Source organism: Chionomys nivalis, chromosome 14, assembly GCF_950005125.1.
Source record: "Chionomys nivalis chromosome 14, mChiNiv1.1, whole genome shotgun sequence".
In the NCBI taxonomy this organism is placed as follows: Eukaryota; Metazoa; Chordata; class Mammalia; order Rodentia; family Cricetidae; genus Chionomys; species Chionomys nivalis.
Window position 1 is genome coordinate 7,742,639 of NC_080099.1, and position 14,040 is coordinate 7,756,678.

Here is a 14,040-nt window from a genome sequence, read left to right on the forward strand (position 1 = left end):
CAGGACTTTACTGTCCTGATTGAGGTGTGGCTTAGTCCCAGAGCATCCCACACATACACAGATGCCTAAGGTGGACTTTCTTCCCCATTTCAGTGTTGGCTGCCTTTGCACATCAATGCCAGGGCTGGGCCAAGCGGGAAGTGGGTGCTGAAGGCCCTCCCACAAGGTTTTTCAAGATTACATACTGACTCCCACCTGTCAGAACTAGCTATATCCTCTGGTAGGCCGACTGCTAGCCCCCTGACCTGCAGCCCTCTTGAAGACCCGTCTAGAGCTAGCTGCACACCTGTGGCCGGGAATGACCATGGAAGCCCTGCAGCAAACCCAGGTCCTCTGCAGACACAGGTCATAGCTATTCATTCACAGTTTGTACATCTGTTTGAAATTTGATCTTAGTAAGTTTAATAGCTTGAACTTGTTTCTCTGAAGGTTTTTTGTTTTCTAATAAAGTCAAGCTCTCTATGTAGTCTTGGCTGTCCTGGAACTCACTCTGTAGACCAGGCTAGCCTTTAACACTCAGAGATCCATCTGCCCCAGCCTCCCAAGTGCTGGGATTAAAGATATACACCACTGCCTGACTGAAGTCTTTTTTATTACCTAGAGCTTGACGAGAGTTGGGTGAGGTTGTGCACTCATGAAGTTGAGTCACAGGCCTGGAGAGATGGTTCAGTGGTTAAGAGCACTGACTGATCTTCTAGAGGACTTAGGTTCAGTTCCCAGCATCCACATGGCAGCTCACAACTGTAATTCCAGCTCCAGGGGACCTGGCACCCAGGGCAGAACACCAATGCACATAAAATAAAAATAAATTTTTAAAAATGCATTGCAAGGAAGTTGAATCATGAGGGCTACTGTGAAGTCAGGATCAGTCTGAGCTCCATGAGACACTGGCTTAAACCAAGAAAACTCATCAAAGCCCTAAAGAAATATTTATATAAGTTGGCAATAAACTGACTTACCTCCCAATATTTGAAAATCTGTAACAACTGGAACAGAATGGTTTCCCCTTGTTTTCTTTTTTCCAAGACTGTCTTACTGTATAATACAGATTTAGCTTAGGCTCATGATCAGGGTTACGAGTGTTGGAATTACAGCTGTGTGCCACCATGCTGTTTAATTTCTGATCTTTTTAGAGAAACAATGTTGGCATTTTGAGTGTGGTTCATCTCCAGAGGTGTTTATTATAAACTTTCAAGGCGGCCATAAAGCACTGACCTTTGAGTACATTTGCTTCATGTTGCCTAGCCTAAGGCCTCCCCAACCTTCCTGGCTTCTGAGCCCTTCATGGCTACCTAGCTTATTCCTTTTGTCTCTCTGGGTGAAACACTGCTGGGTTAGGTGCTCCGCTACCAAAGGACATTTGCTCTTAAATGTGAACCGTGATTAATACAGTTGTGGTAAACACCTGAGTGTGGGGTGGCTAGATACCACTGTAAAACTACTAGGTAGAAGGGGAGAGGGGAGGAAGGGAAGGGAGCAGAGGAAAATGTATAGCTCAGTAAAAACAAAAACAAAAGTCCTCCAAAGTCAATAAAAATGTGCTTTTTGCATCGTGGCAGTGAGCATCCACAAAAAAGAACCACACGCACACACACACACAAGAGAACTTAGGTTTGTAGGGATGTGACAAAGCGCTCTCCATTGTGTCCTGACAGCTCGGAATAGGAGTCCTGCTGCTGACTCCAGCGCCATTTCCTGCTGTGCTGTTTTCTGTGTTTTCTTCACAATCGTCTATTCGTTTTTCTGGTTTTCAAGGGCTCTTACTTGGTGCCACTAAATTTCTAATTTTTACATTAATGTGGTCTCTGTGTCCCGAGAGTGGCTCAGAGATCTTCCCAGCCCCTGTCAATCTTTGCACTTTCACCTGTCTCCATGGTGATCTTCCCACTTCAGTGTCAACCACGTAAGCAGAGGCTAGGTGTCAGCTGCTGTCTGGGTTAAGGAGACCTTCCCCACAGGTATGAAATCTGTCACACCCGAAAACTCTAGAAACTTGTCCTCGTGTCGTCATTGTTATGTTTGCTTGTTTTCATTTCTGCACTAGCACTTAACCCAGGGCCTAGTGTGTGCTAGGCACCGGCCCTGCCACAGTTCCTCATTCTCAACTATTTGTCTAGGTGGAGTTAAAAATTATCTCATCAATCACACCATTACACTTTCAAACTCAATGCATTCAGAATCCCAGCAGGAGGGTTTGAAGCATAATTTCCTCCAGAAGATTCTCAGGTCTCAGAAGTGGTTTTCTTACAAACAAAATAAGCTGCTCATCGTTAGGGGCTGCTATTGTAATGGTTAATCTTCATTGTCAGTGTGGCTGTCTTGATATCCCTCCCCCAAAGAAATTATTTTAAATATTGAAACATTTATGGATAAAATATCTGAGTTTTCATTAAGATACATGGCTCAGGAGTGGTGTTTTAAGATCTGCCATTCTGAAAGTTGGGTAATAAGCCAGCCCCACTACCTATTTTTGTCTTTGAAATGATCTGTAGTAAGAACATAATACTCATGTGAATTTTAAAATACATAAAATTATGCAAGATATTTTGTAATCAAAATGACTTAATTGCTCTGTGGCATCCCAAGTCTTCCTTGAAAGTCATTGGAACTACATTGAGTAAATACTGAGAGCACATAGAGCCACTTTGAGGTAGACTTGTAGAAAGATCCATACAGACAGGCTTGGGAGCCTGTGTCAGTGCTAGGGGCAAATGAGGGTGGACTCAGCAGTTTGTCTTGCTATAGGGTTCACAATTCTGCCCATAACTGAGAAAACTCTCTGATGGGTCTTTTCATCCACAACGTTTTGGCTCTTGGAATTCCACTTCATCTGCATGTCTTGAGAGGATGGTTTGGTCCTTCTGGGCCCTCGTGGAGGATCTTCTCAAAGTCAGTAATGACCGGTCCCGCCGTCAGCCAGTCAGGCCCACTGTAACAAGTAGTGTGATTACTACAAAAGTTCTTGTTCCAGAACGTCTAGAACATTTTTAGAATTGTTTTTATGATTTTATTTCAGGATTTCTTTGGATATAACGTCTTTGTGCTGATTTTTGTTTAAGAACAAGCCTGCATACATGAATCCTCTTAGCATAAATTGCCTTTGGTTTTGCTTCCATTTGGGTTTTCCTGGGCCTTCTGGGAAAAGCTCAGTTCCCACTGTCTGTCACTTCTCACATTTTCATCTCCTTGGCATCTGCCCCCAGATCCTGGGAGGACTTCCCAGGACATTCTCCACACCCTTCATGGCCATGCCATGAGTGCTTCTGGCAGGCAGCTCAGCTGTGAGCCTCGATCAGGCGCTTGCTCAGCCTGACTCCTCCGCCCTTGTCTTCATGATGCTCCTGCAGCTTCCTGCTTCTCTGTGTCCTGTGTAGGTGAAATGTTTCTGAAATGTTCTTCAGGTCAGTGATTCTCCAAAAGCATATTTTTTTTTCAAGACAGGTTTCTCTGTATAACAGTCCTGGCTGTCCTGGAGCTCACTTTGTAGACCAGGCTGACCTCGAACTCACTGAGATCCACCTGCCCCTTCCTCCCAAGTGCTGGGATTAAAGGTGTGCACCACCACCACCCAGGTATCTGATTTTCTTTTTGTTTAGTTTTCAAAGGCTTCCACTTAGATTTTGTTTTTTTAACCCCAGGAAAAGACGTGCACTCAGCTTCAAGGACTTTGCTTTGACACCTGGAGTTGTGGCTTCGTGGTAGAGAACTTGACTGACATGCAAAAGACCCTGTATTTGATCCACAGCATGCACACATGCACACACCGTAGGAAAAAAGAGTCAGCCCTAGCTGTAGTCTCTGGGGCAGTTCCTTACATAGCCCTAACCACTCTGTCAGCCTCTTAACTCTGACAAGGTGGCCTGTTCCCCTGCCAGGGCCTTTGCAGCTGCTTCCTGTTTCGATCCCTTCTTGGGCATGACAACTCACCTGAGACCGTGTCCCCCAAGGGTTGCAGAATATCCCTTTACACTGTGTGAAGATGTGCCACTGTGACTGCCTTAATAAAAAACGGAACGGCCAAAAGCTAAGCAGGGAGAGGTTAGGAGGGGCTTCTGGGGACAGAGGAAAAAGCAGGTGAGCAGTATGGAGAGATGAGGTAACATGCCTCGCAACAGACTATAGATTAAAAGAATGAATTAAGTTATAACAGCTGGTGGGCCAAGCCCAAGCTAAATCCAAGCTTTCGTAATTAATTATAAATCCCCATGTTATTATTTGGGAGCTGACAATACAGAAAAAGACATTACAATCAAGTCTTAGCACAACCCCCAAGCTCCCCCCATCACCACCCCAAGAGAGCTTCCCTTACCACCTGTCTCCGCCCCTCATTTAATCTTTGTTAATTGGTGGTTTGGGCTCTTTGCCCCACCCCCTTTTCTTGGCTGACATCCCCGTGCTGTGCTCCATGCAGAAGGGTGGCTGTTGTCGCTTTGCTGCTCCCGCTCCCACCACAGACCTCGTTTCTGGTACCCGTTCAATAGAAGTTTGTCGCCTGGTGTGGTTCGGGTACCCACAGCTTGCTTCATCCGTTCCCTTCCCACCTTGCGCTGGGGCTCTGAGTTACTTCTCTATCCCCAGTCACAAGCCAAGGTGACACTTGGCAGATGCCATTGTCTGTCCCATTGAGAGTCAGAGGAGCAAGAGCCGGAGGTAAGTGGGTCCCTCAGACCTCGCCAGAGGCTGGCATTGGGCACTCCAGCTTTCTCCCTGTGTTGTAGTGAGAGGGAGCATTTGTAGATGGGACTGGGCAGTTGCTGAAGGAAAAGTCTTCTAGACGGTATATAAAACTGCCTTCCCAGCTAACACTTCTGTATAGGAGAAATCCTGAGTAACTTCCAATGCTGTTGGCTGCAAGCTCAGCAAGGTTCACAAAAGCAGGCTGTGGCGGGCAGCTGGCACACATCTAATCCCAACACTCGGGTCAGTCTGAGCTGTGTAATCAATCCCAGAAACACCTGCGCTACAAAGCAAGACCACTAAGAACAATGTCTTTAACAAATGATCCTGGGAAAATCGAATCACACATGGAAAACAATGAAGAGCCCTCCCTCACGCAAAATGGAAGAAAGTCCTAAACGCAGACCTGACACAGCAGAACTCTCGGAGAGGAACATAGATATAAACCTTTATGTTCTGGACCAATCAGATGTCTCAAGCATGGTAGCTAGGGCACAAGCAACTAATGGACTGGTTAAGTGGGACCCCACCAAAACTACAAGACTTTGTACAAAATAAACTAGCAAGAAATTACAATGCAGTCTACAGTCAAAAGAAACTACAAAAATATATCTTTGATAAAACTCTAGAATGTCTAGAACTACAACAATTAAAAAACAATTCAATGTAAAAAAAATAGCTGAAGGACCTAGACATTTCTCAAAAAAAAAATACAAATGGCTAATGAACAGATTAAACAAGGCTCAATGCTATTAATCCAATAAAGATACAGGACTGAAGAGATTACTCTGGTCAGGGCTGCTTGTTACAAAGTCACGAGTATGGGGTTGACTGACTCCCACTAATAAACCAGGCATCCCACAAACACCTGCAATTCCAGTTCTTAGGGATCTGATGCCATTCCTGGGCTCTATCTCTATATGCACATAAATGAGAGGGGGGGGAGGAGGGAGGGAGAGAGAGAGAGAACGCATTAAAGTTAAACCCACAAGAATTGACAAACGGGACTGCATGGAATGTAAAAGCCTCTGCTCAGCCAGTGACAACCACCAAGAAGAAAGTGCCCGCAGACTGGGAGAAAATCTTTGCCACTGTACATCTGACAGGATTGGTATCTACAATATATAAAGAACTCAAAAGAAATATATACCAGTGAATATACAGTTCTCAGAAGATGGAGTACAGATGGCCAATAAGTATATGGGAAAACATGCAGTGTCTCAAGCATCTGGATTGGTGCAAATGCAACAACAGACTTTGCATGTCACCCTAATCAGGATGGCTAATGATAAGAGAATGAATACGGGCTGGGTCTGTGCCTCAGTGGCTGTTTGCCCAAGGAAAAACAAATCTGAAAAGCATGTGGAAAAAAAGGAACAAGAATCCATTACTAGAGAGAATATGAACGAGTGTGGCAGCTGTGGCAGTCACCATGGAGGTCCCCCGAAACCCTTACAGTAGAACTCTCGTCTGCTTCTGCTCTCCCAGTCCTGACCGGAAGCCCTAAGGAATCTAAGCAGACCACAAGAGATACTCGCACACATCCATGCTCAATGCAGCACTAAACAGTACCAGAGCAGGGCAGTCACCCTGGCTATCCATCAACAGATACACAGGCCCAGCATGTGCGATGGCCCCCGTGTCTACAGTCAGGTAAAGAAAATGTGGGTGTACCCAATAGTGTATCATTTCAGCATAAGGGAGAATAAATGTTTCCACAAAAGATGGAAACAGATGGAAGCCATCGTAGGGTGAAACAGACCAGCCTTACCAGTGTCTCCTCTTTGTTTCCCTCATATACATATGACATCACAGTACCTGAGACCAGTGGGAGTGCGGAGAGTGGACCAGAGAGAAACGGGTGAACTGATGAGTGTAAATGATCTGAAACCATGACTGTACAATGAACTTGTACTAATAACAATGATGAACAGTCACTTGTACTTCAGAGAAATGGAATAGGCCGTTTTGTTTAATTTTAATTAGAGCGTTTTGTGACTGGTGACTTCATTCTAGAGACTTTAAAGTTTTGTTAATGATGATATTTAAGTAAAATTCTTTTCGAAGTACAACTCTTTTTTTTCCTTCCAGTTTCCAGCTCCCAGTAACCATCTGCTTCTGTCTCTATTGTTTTGATTTTTCCAGAAAGTCATAGAAATGGAATTATATATGGTGCACTTGAGGTTCTTTTTTTTTTTTTTTCAAAAATGATGGCAGAGAGCAGAGGGTGTGTCATATCAGCCTCTGTGTCCCAGGTGTGGGTGGCTCTCCCACATCCTGATCTTCTGCAGTAATGTGAACCAGGCACTGGCAACATTTTAGCTCCAAGATCGTTTTGTTGTTACTAGTTTCTAAAAATGCATCATTTGTGTTTTGGCAAGGAGAAAGCAGGAAAGCTGGCAGTGGGCACTTGAATCAGGAAGCTCTGGATGTCTGCAGCCAGCATGGCTGGGAGCCTCACAGGAACTGCAGAGCCCCAGGGAAGAAAGGGGCTCCCTTGAGGGGTGGCACCAAAGTGGGCAAAGGCAAACGCCCTCAGGGTTACCATAGAGTCTGCCAAGAACTGTTCACAGTTACCTTGTCAAAAGGCTCAATTCTCCAGAGAATGTCAGACGTTTTACAAGTCACAGAAAGGGAAAGTGATAACTCCCAACCCGAGCCCAAGGCAGGAAGAAGGTGCGGGAATGCCGCTTCAGTCTCTATGCCGAGCGAGCAGTTCCCGGAAGACACACCTTGATCATCCACAGCTGCTGTCTCAGTGAGAGTCGCCTCATCACTTTTGAGCCAGCACAGATAGCTGAGGCTTTTCAGCTGCCTGTCTAATCAGAAAGAAAGGCTATCTCCATCCACTCTGCATTCACCAGAGCCAGAACAATAGCACTCCTGCAAGTGGATACTCACTAAAGATCAGCAAACAAGCCTCAGACCTCCACACAGGGCTTGTGCTACCTAGGCTGGGCCCCCAAGGTAATGTTCCTAGGCCCTGGGCTCCTGGCTATCCCCAGAGCCCAGGTGTACCCAAGCACTAGTGTTTGTTCTGGGGAAGGGAGAGTTGTCCACGCAGCCTGGGAACCTCCATCTCTGGGCCAAGTGGAAGGCGAAGATATGATTCCTCCTTCCACATAGCATGGGTAACGAGGTGCTCCTCTGCCCTGTCCCTTATGGTACCTGACTAGTTTGTTTTCCCCTCCCCAGTAATGGAGTCTTTGCTTCCATCTCTCTCGACACCAGAAGTCCTGAAAGGACATCGTCTCCCAGGGTCTGTTCCAAAGGTTCCCCCCTCCCGGGGTACTGGGGTGGAACTGGGTACTGAATGACTCAGGCTGGGGCATAGGGAGAGCAGCCCCATGCTGGACATGTCCATGTGTTCTTTATCTACTTCTCCAATATAAGCTTTCAGCTTTTCTTGCCAAAAAAACAAAAACCAATAAACAACAACAAAAAATCATGCAACCTTCTCACCACCCTGAGGGAATATGCAGTACCAGAAAGAGTGGAGCAGCCCCCTGGGACCCTTCTCTCAGGCCTGGCCCGCACACCCAGTCTCCCATGCTAGTGGAGGTCTGTGGCTGGTCTGCAGGGCAGAACTGACACGAAGAAGAAGGATCCCCTTCCCTGGGCCTCTCGCTTCTCTCTTCCACTTCACCTCCACCCACTCCCGAGAACAGTGAAATACATTGGCATTTAAAAGCTGCACCAATAAGCCAGTATTCACCCATATGTTTTTGAGAGCATAAACAGGTCATTAGGAACTTGACAGGCCAGGCAAGTGTGGCATGGTGTTCAGAAGGTGAACGGGCAGTAATTAAGAGGTACAACCTTCTGCAATCAGCATGCTCACAGGGATGCAAGAGACACCGAGGCTGGTGAAGGCTTCCTCCTTCCTCCGCTCAGAATCCTCAGACGCTGACGTCACCCTGAGTCATGTGCACTTAGTTCCAATGGGCACCTGGTATAGAGACAGGCAGAGCATCAAAGACATGTTAGAACATCAAAGTTTTCCTGAGCATTCTCAGTACCACTAATTCATAACTACTGGGGTGTTGGCCAATGTTTCTGTCCTGCCCAGTTCCCGCAGTCATTAAGTCCCCCCCCCAAAAAAAATCACACAGAGGTCTACATTAATTATAAACTGATTGGCCTACTATCTCAGGCTTCTTATTAAGTCTTATAACTTATATTAGCCCATAATTCTTGTCTGTGTTAGTCACATGACTTGGTACCTTTTTTGGCGAGGCAGTCACATCTTGTTTGCTCTGTGTCTGGCTGACAACTGCAGACTGAAACTTCCCTCTTCCCAGAATTCTCATTGCCCCGCCTCTACTTCCTGCCTGGTCGTCATCACCTCACCTATACTTCCTGCCTGGTTACTGGTCAATCAGCATTTTATTAAAAATAATACAAGTGACAGGGTACAGACCATTGTCCCACAGACTGGGGGAAGTGTGGTGGGTGCTACCCCAGTGTTGAATGAAGCACAGCTCTGTGGCCCTACCAACAGCCATCATGTCATTCCCTCTACAGTGCTTCCTCTTGGCCATTCTCACGGGGCCTGATGAAACTACTGTGACTACCTCTAACACCCTGCTGTGCAGGGAACCTTGTCCCTGGCCCTTCTCCATGCCCCGCTCCCTGAGATGCACAGAACAATCAGAGCTGGTGTTGGACCCAGAGTCTTGTTACTGTGGGTGCTGTTAGATGTTTTCAGTTAACTAAGTCCCACTCCCTTGGGTGGGAGGGGATGGGGGGACATCTGATCCAGCAAGTTAGGTTCACATTGAGGCTGATCTATGGCAAACACATCTCCACATGGCAGAACTGCCTTTCCCGAATGGACAAGGCGCCATCACAGAGCCACATGATCCTGAACCACAGTGCATCCACGCAGGTACAGTCTCTTCCTGTTGTCTTCTTTGTCCAAACGTCCAGATGACCCCTGTGGATGGAATCATGGGTCAGGGAAAGACAGAGGGAAGTCTGGTCACTTGAAGCCAGGTTAGTGCTGGGAGGAGTGTGCCCAGAGAAACTCACCCTGTGAGAGCAGTGGGGGTAGAAATTGTAAGTCCCCCCCCCCTGCTATTCCTTAAAGATGGTAAGTGCATCGCAGCATCCCCAGCTACAGAATGGACCTCATGGCAACAATGTTGGTCTGTCCACTAAGTTCAGGAATGAGGCCACCCATATGGCCAGTAGGGAGCAGAAGAAGCCCTGAGTCAGTGATGATAAAACCATGTCGAGGACTCCAATCCATCAGACCCATGGCAAAGCCGTCCCCAGGGGAGCCTCCAGTATAACAAGCCTTCCTCTGGGGCCCACGTGAGGACTGACCAGTTAAGTACTAGCAGCTGCACCTCCCTCTGCTGTGATGCTTACAGCTCGAGACTGCTTGCCTACAGACCAGGTGACTCCTCTCCCTGTGCTGCTCCCAAAAAACACACTGAAGTTCTGGATTATGGTGGGGCTCGGCGTCTAACAGAACCCACCTGACCCCAGCTTTTCTATGCAGGCGTCTGTCCTTTCTTCCTTCCCTCACAGTTGCAATTAGCTTCTCAGACCCAAGTCATGTGGGCCATGGCAGGAACTAAGGTGAGAACATGTCAATGGCCAGCTAGCTATGACTCTGGGGTCCTAATGAAGCAAAACTGATTCCTCATGAGTGTTCAAATCTGTTACCTGCTCCCACTTCTCTCAATCGTGTATACTGTCACTAATATCACACTCAGGGTCTCCATGTCACCTCGCCTGCCCAAGACCTCCTCTACCTCATCCCGGCCTTCTCTTTCCTCAGACTCCGGTCTGTACCCACAGAAAAACACTGGGTGGCCCAGGGTTAGCGCTCTTTCTGTGGTTCCCCTGCTATATAGCTGAGCTTGGACTTCTCGTTCCTGTTTCATGAGTTTGCCCCTTATAATAAAGAAAAATATAATTGGTCTATCTTGTAGTTAGCCTGGTATTTCTCAATCCGTGATAATTCAACAGTTGGTGCCCAGTGTGGGGTTTGGGTCCCCTGTAGCTCTAGTCAGCTGCTACCAGGCTCTGCATGGTACATTTGGGTATTTGGATAGCATCCCAGCGTGGCAGCCCTGAGTAGCCACTAGCCTCGGTAGCACCTCGGAGCCACTCAGGATGCCACCAGCAGACTGTGTGGCTGGCTGTGGCAGGGCAGCTTCTGGGTTCAGCTTTACTAGCGCACCCCAGAAGCTCAAGTGGGACATGGGCTTCTCTGAGTATCTCTGTTGGTGTTGCTGCCTTGCTGTCCCTGCCTGGCTGCTGACCAGTCAGGGACTTCCACAGAGTGCACAGTCTGTGATTTACACTAACTGCTTTTAATTTGAGCATATTTTTCAATAAAAACCAATTTAAACTGTTCAAGCTGGCCATGCAGCTACACCTGTGACACCTACTGGCCAGTAATGATTATTGCACCTACTCCAACTCATTACAGGTGAGATTCATAAGGTCAAATTTATAATTTATAATTTAAAAGGTCAAGATGACAGATAATTTAACAAGAGCTCAACAGTTTTTTAACTTATATTCCCCATCAGCCACCAGGATGTCCCCATGAGGATTGTTGCACCTAAAGGAAAGGAGCTGGTCTCCCTTAATCACTCAGGATTTCAGTTTGGGTTGCCCCAAGTATATAAAGAAGCTATCCCCACAAGCCTGGCCAATGAAGGAGACCCAGATGGCTGAAGTAGATAGGAAAGTTTAAGGAGGCCAGAGGGAAGCTGTGGATGTACTTCTGAAAGTCTGCTTACAGGGTTAGGGACACTGGTCCCCATTACTGCTACATCTAGCAAGACAGTCACCATCACAGCAACGTGATTACACCAGACTACAAAGAAACTAGGGTCTTCAGACCAGCATGGTTGGACAGGCTGGACTAGGGTTACTGCATTCTCCAGCCAGGAGTGCCGCCAGCGCTGGGACTGGAGTGCTTAGGGCAAAGTTGAGAGGCCCAATCTATATGCTCACAGCACCCTAGTACTGACTCTGAGCCCATGGCACCAGCTAGGGCACTATGTCCTTGAGTGCCCACTTAGGGAGGGTATAGGTAGGTGATACCTCTCCCATGTTCTTCTAACCTCAGTTCTGGTTGAGCTTTAGCCCTGTGGCCAAGGCTGATGGGATATAGGTGGACCAGTATCTCTCCCCAGGATGCACAGCCTGGAGCTGGCTGGCTCCTCCTTCTCTGCATAAGGCAGTTAATTTCCATTAACAGCTGGACTGGAATAATGTATGTGAAAATATTATGTTCTTCCTAGGACCAGCATGCCCCAGTGTGACATGACGGGGTGTGTTCCCATAAGCTTGTCCCTGGAGAGACACTAGAAAATTCTAGTCACTTTCCAGGACACTGTTTCCTGAGTTTTCCATTTCCCCGGAGATGATGGTATGTTCCAGAAAAGTCAGTCTAGATTTGTGACTGGGGAATAAGGAGATGGCATGACACACGCTTCCTGCTTTCCTAGCCCAGCCACCTGGGGCTCAAGGTTAGGGCTGGACAAGGACTAGGCCTGACCTCATGTCACCTTGGGAAAGGGGCCTTGGGGAAGCCTCCCTTACTTCTCTTCTGGAAGGGGCCCTGTAAGCACAGTCAGCCTGAAGCCATCTACAGACACTCCTGTACCAAAGCATCTGGGTATCCTTGTGGTACAAGGGAGATCTCTGAACAGTCCCTGCTTCCAGAGGCTGCTGGGGGTGGAGATGCTGTGGTCCAGCTGCCCGTGGAGCAGTGGGCATTTACATTCTTTATTATTGAATTTATTTATTTTATTCTATCTATGAGTGTTTTGCCTGTGTGTATGGATGTGCTCTACTGTGTGTCTGGTACATGAGGAGGTCAGAAGAAGGCATTGGATACTCTGGGACTGGGGTTACAGTTGGTTGTGAGCCTCCATATGGGTGACGGAATGGAACCTGGGCCCTCTGCAAGAGTAACAAGTGCTCTAACCACTGAGCCATCTCTCTGGGCCTTCTCAGACCTCATGTAATGTCTCCTTGTGCTGGTGGGCTATGGGAGCTCAGGCCAGTCACTGGCCCCCACCTCTCCCTTTGCCCCGAGTGGTCCCACACCTAGAAAGGTGACATCTTATTTTCCTACGGCTGGGCCAGGTACATAGAGCTGGCTGGGGATGAAGTACTTGGGAACCACATGGCTGGGTCACATTGAGAGAGAAGCCAGCACAGTCCAGAAAAGGAAATGGATCATTGGCAGCAAATAGTCCCAGAGACCTCAGGCAGGGGCCGGTTGCCTCCTAGCTGCTGCACCCTCCTGCTTGGATGTCCAGAGAGAAAATATCTCTCCTCTCCTCTCCTCTCCTCTCCCCTCCCCTCCCCTCCCCTCCCCTCCCCTCCCCTCCTCTTCTCTCCCCTTCCCTCCCCTTCCCTCCCCTTCCCTCTCCTGGGCCCAAGTCTCTTTTGGAATTCTCACATTGTTTCAGTCCAGGGGTTTCTGGGTGAGTTGTGAGGTGGAAGAGAGACCCTTCGCAATGTTTTGGACTGTGGCTTCCTCCCCAGACTGGGCTGTAGAGATCAGGCTGAATGTCCCCTGAGCCACTGCCAAGCTACTTTTGAGAGCATCCCCTCCCCACCTCTTTTCTGTCTCTTCCAGCCTCCCAGATGAGCGTCCTTGACCTGCTCATGCGCAGCAGCCAGTGTCTCACCCTGGATCCTCTCCGCACTGTGAGGACCCTGCACGGGGTCCTTTGAGTCTCGCTGGGGCTCTGACTGGGCACAGGCAACTTATCACCAAGAGGCAGTGACCTCACTTGGCCAGTGTTTTTCAATGAGCATCAACACAGATATTTTGTAGGGTGCCATGTTCACGTGAGCCAGATGCCACCGTCCTCCCATGCTGCCCTCCCAAAGGATGTCTTCTAAGTAACCAATCTGTGGCTCATATGCCCCACCTGGTCAAACCTCAAAAGCAATGCTGACAAATGTGGCTGACGAAGGAGGGAGGAGGGCGGTGAGCTCTTCTGCTGGGGATTCCATCATCTCCACACTCGTTTCCGTTTCCTCTGAGAATGGCTGTGTTCTCTTGTGGTTGTTTATTTGCTCTTTTGGCTTTTTTTGGGGGGGTGGGGGAGAGCTGACATTCAACTCCCAAATAAATCACACACAGAAGCTTATCCTTAGCTTGGCTTGTTTCTTGCCAACTTTTCTTAAATTATCCCATCTATCTTTTGCCTCTGGGCTTTTATCTTTCTCTACTTCTGTATGCCTTTCTATATTTCTTTCTCCATAGCTTGTTGTGTAGCTGGGTGGCTGCCCCAAGTCCTCCTCTCCCTCGTTTCCCTTTCTATTCTCTGCCTGCCAGCCCCACGTATCCTTGCTCCAGCTATTGGTTGTTCAGTT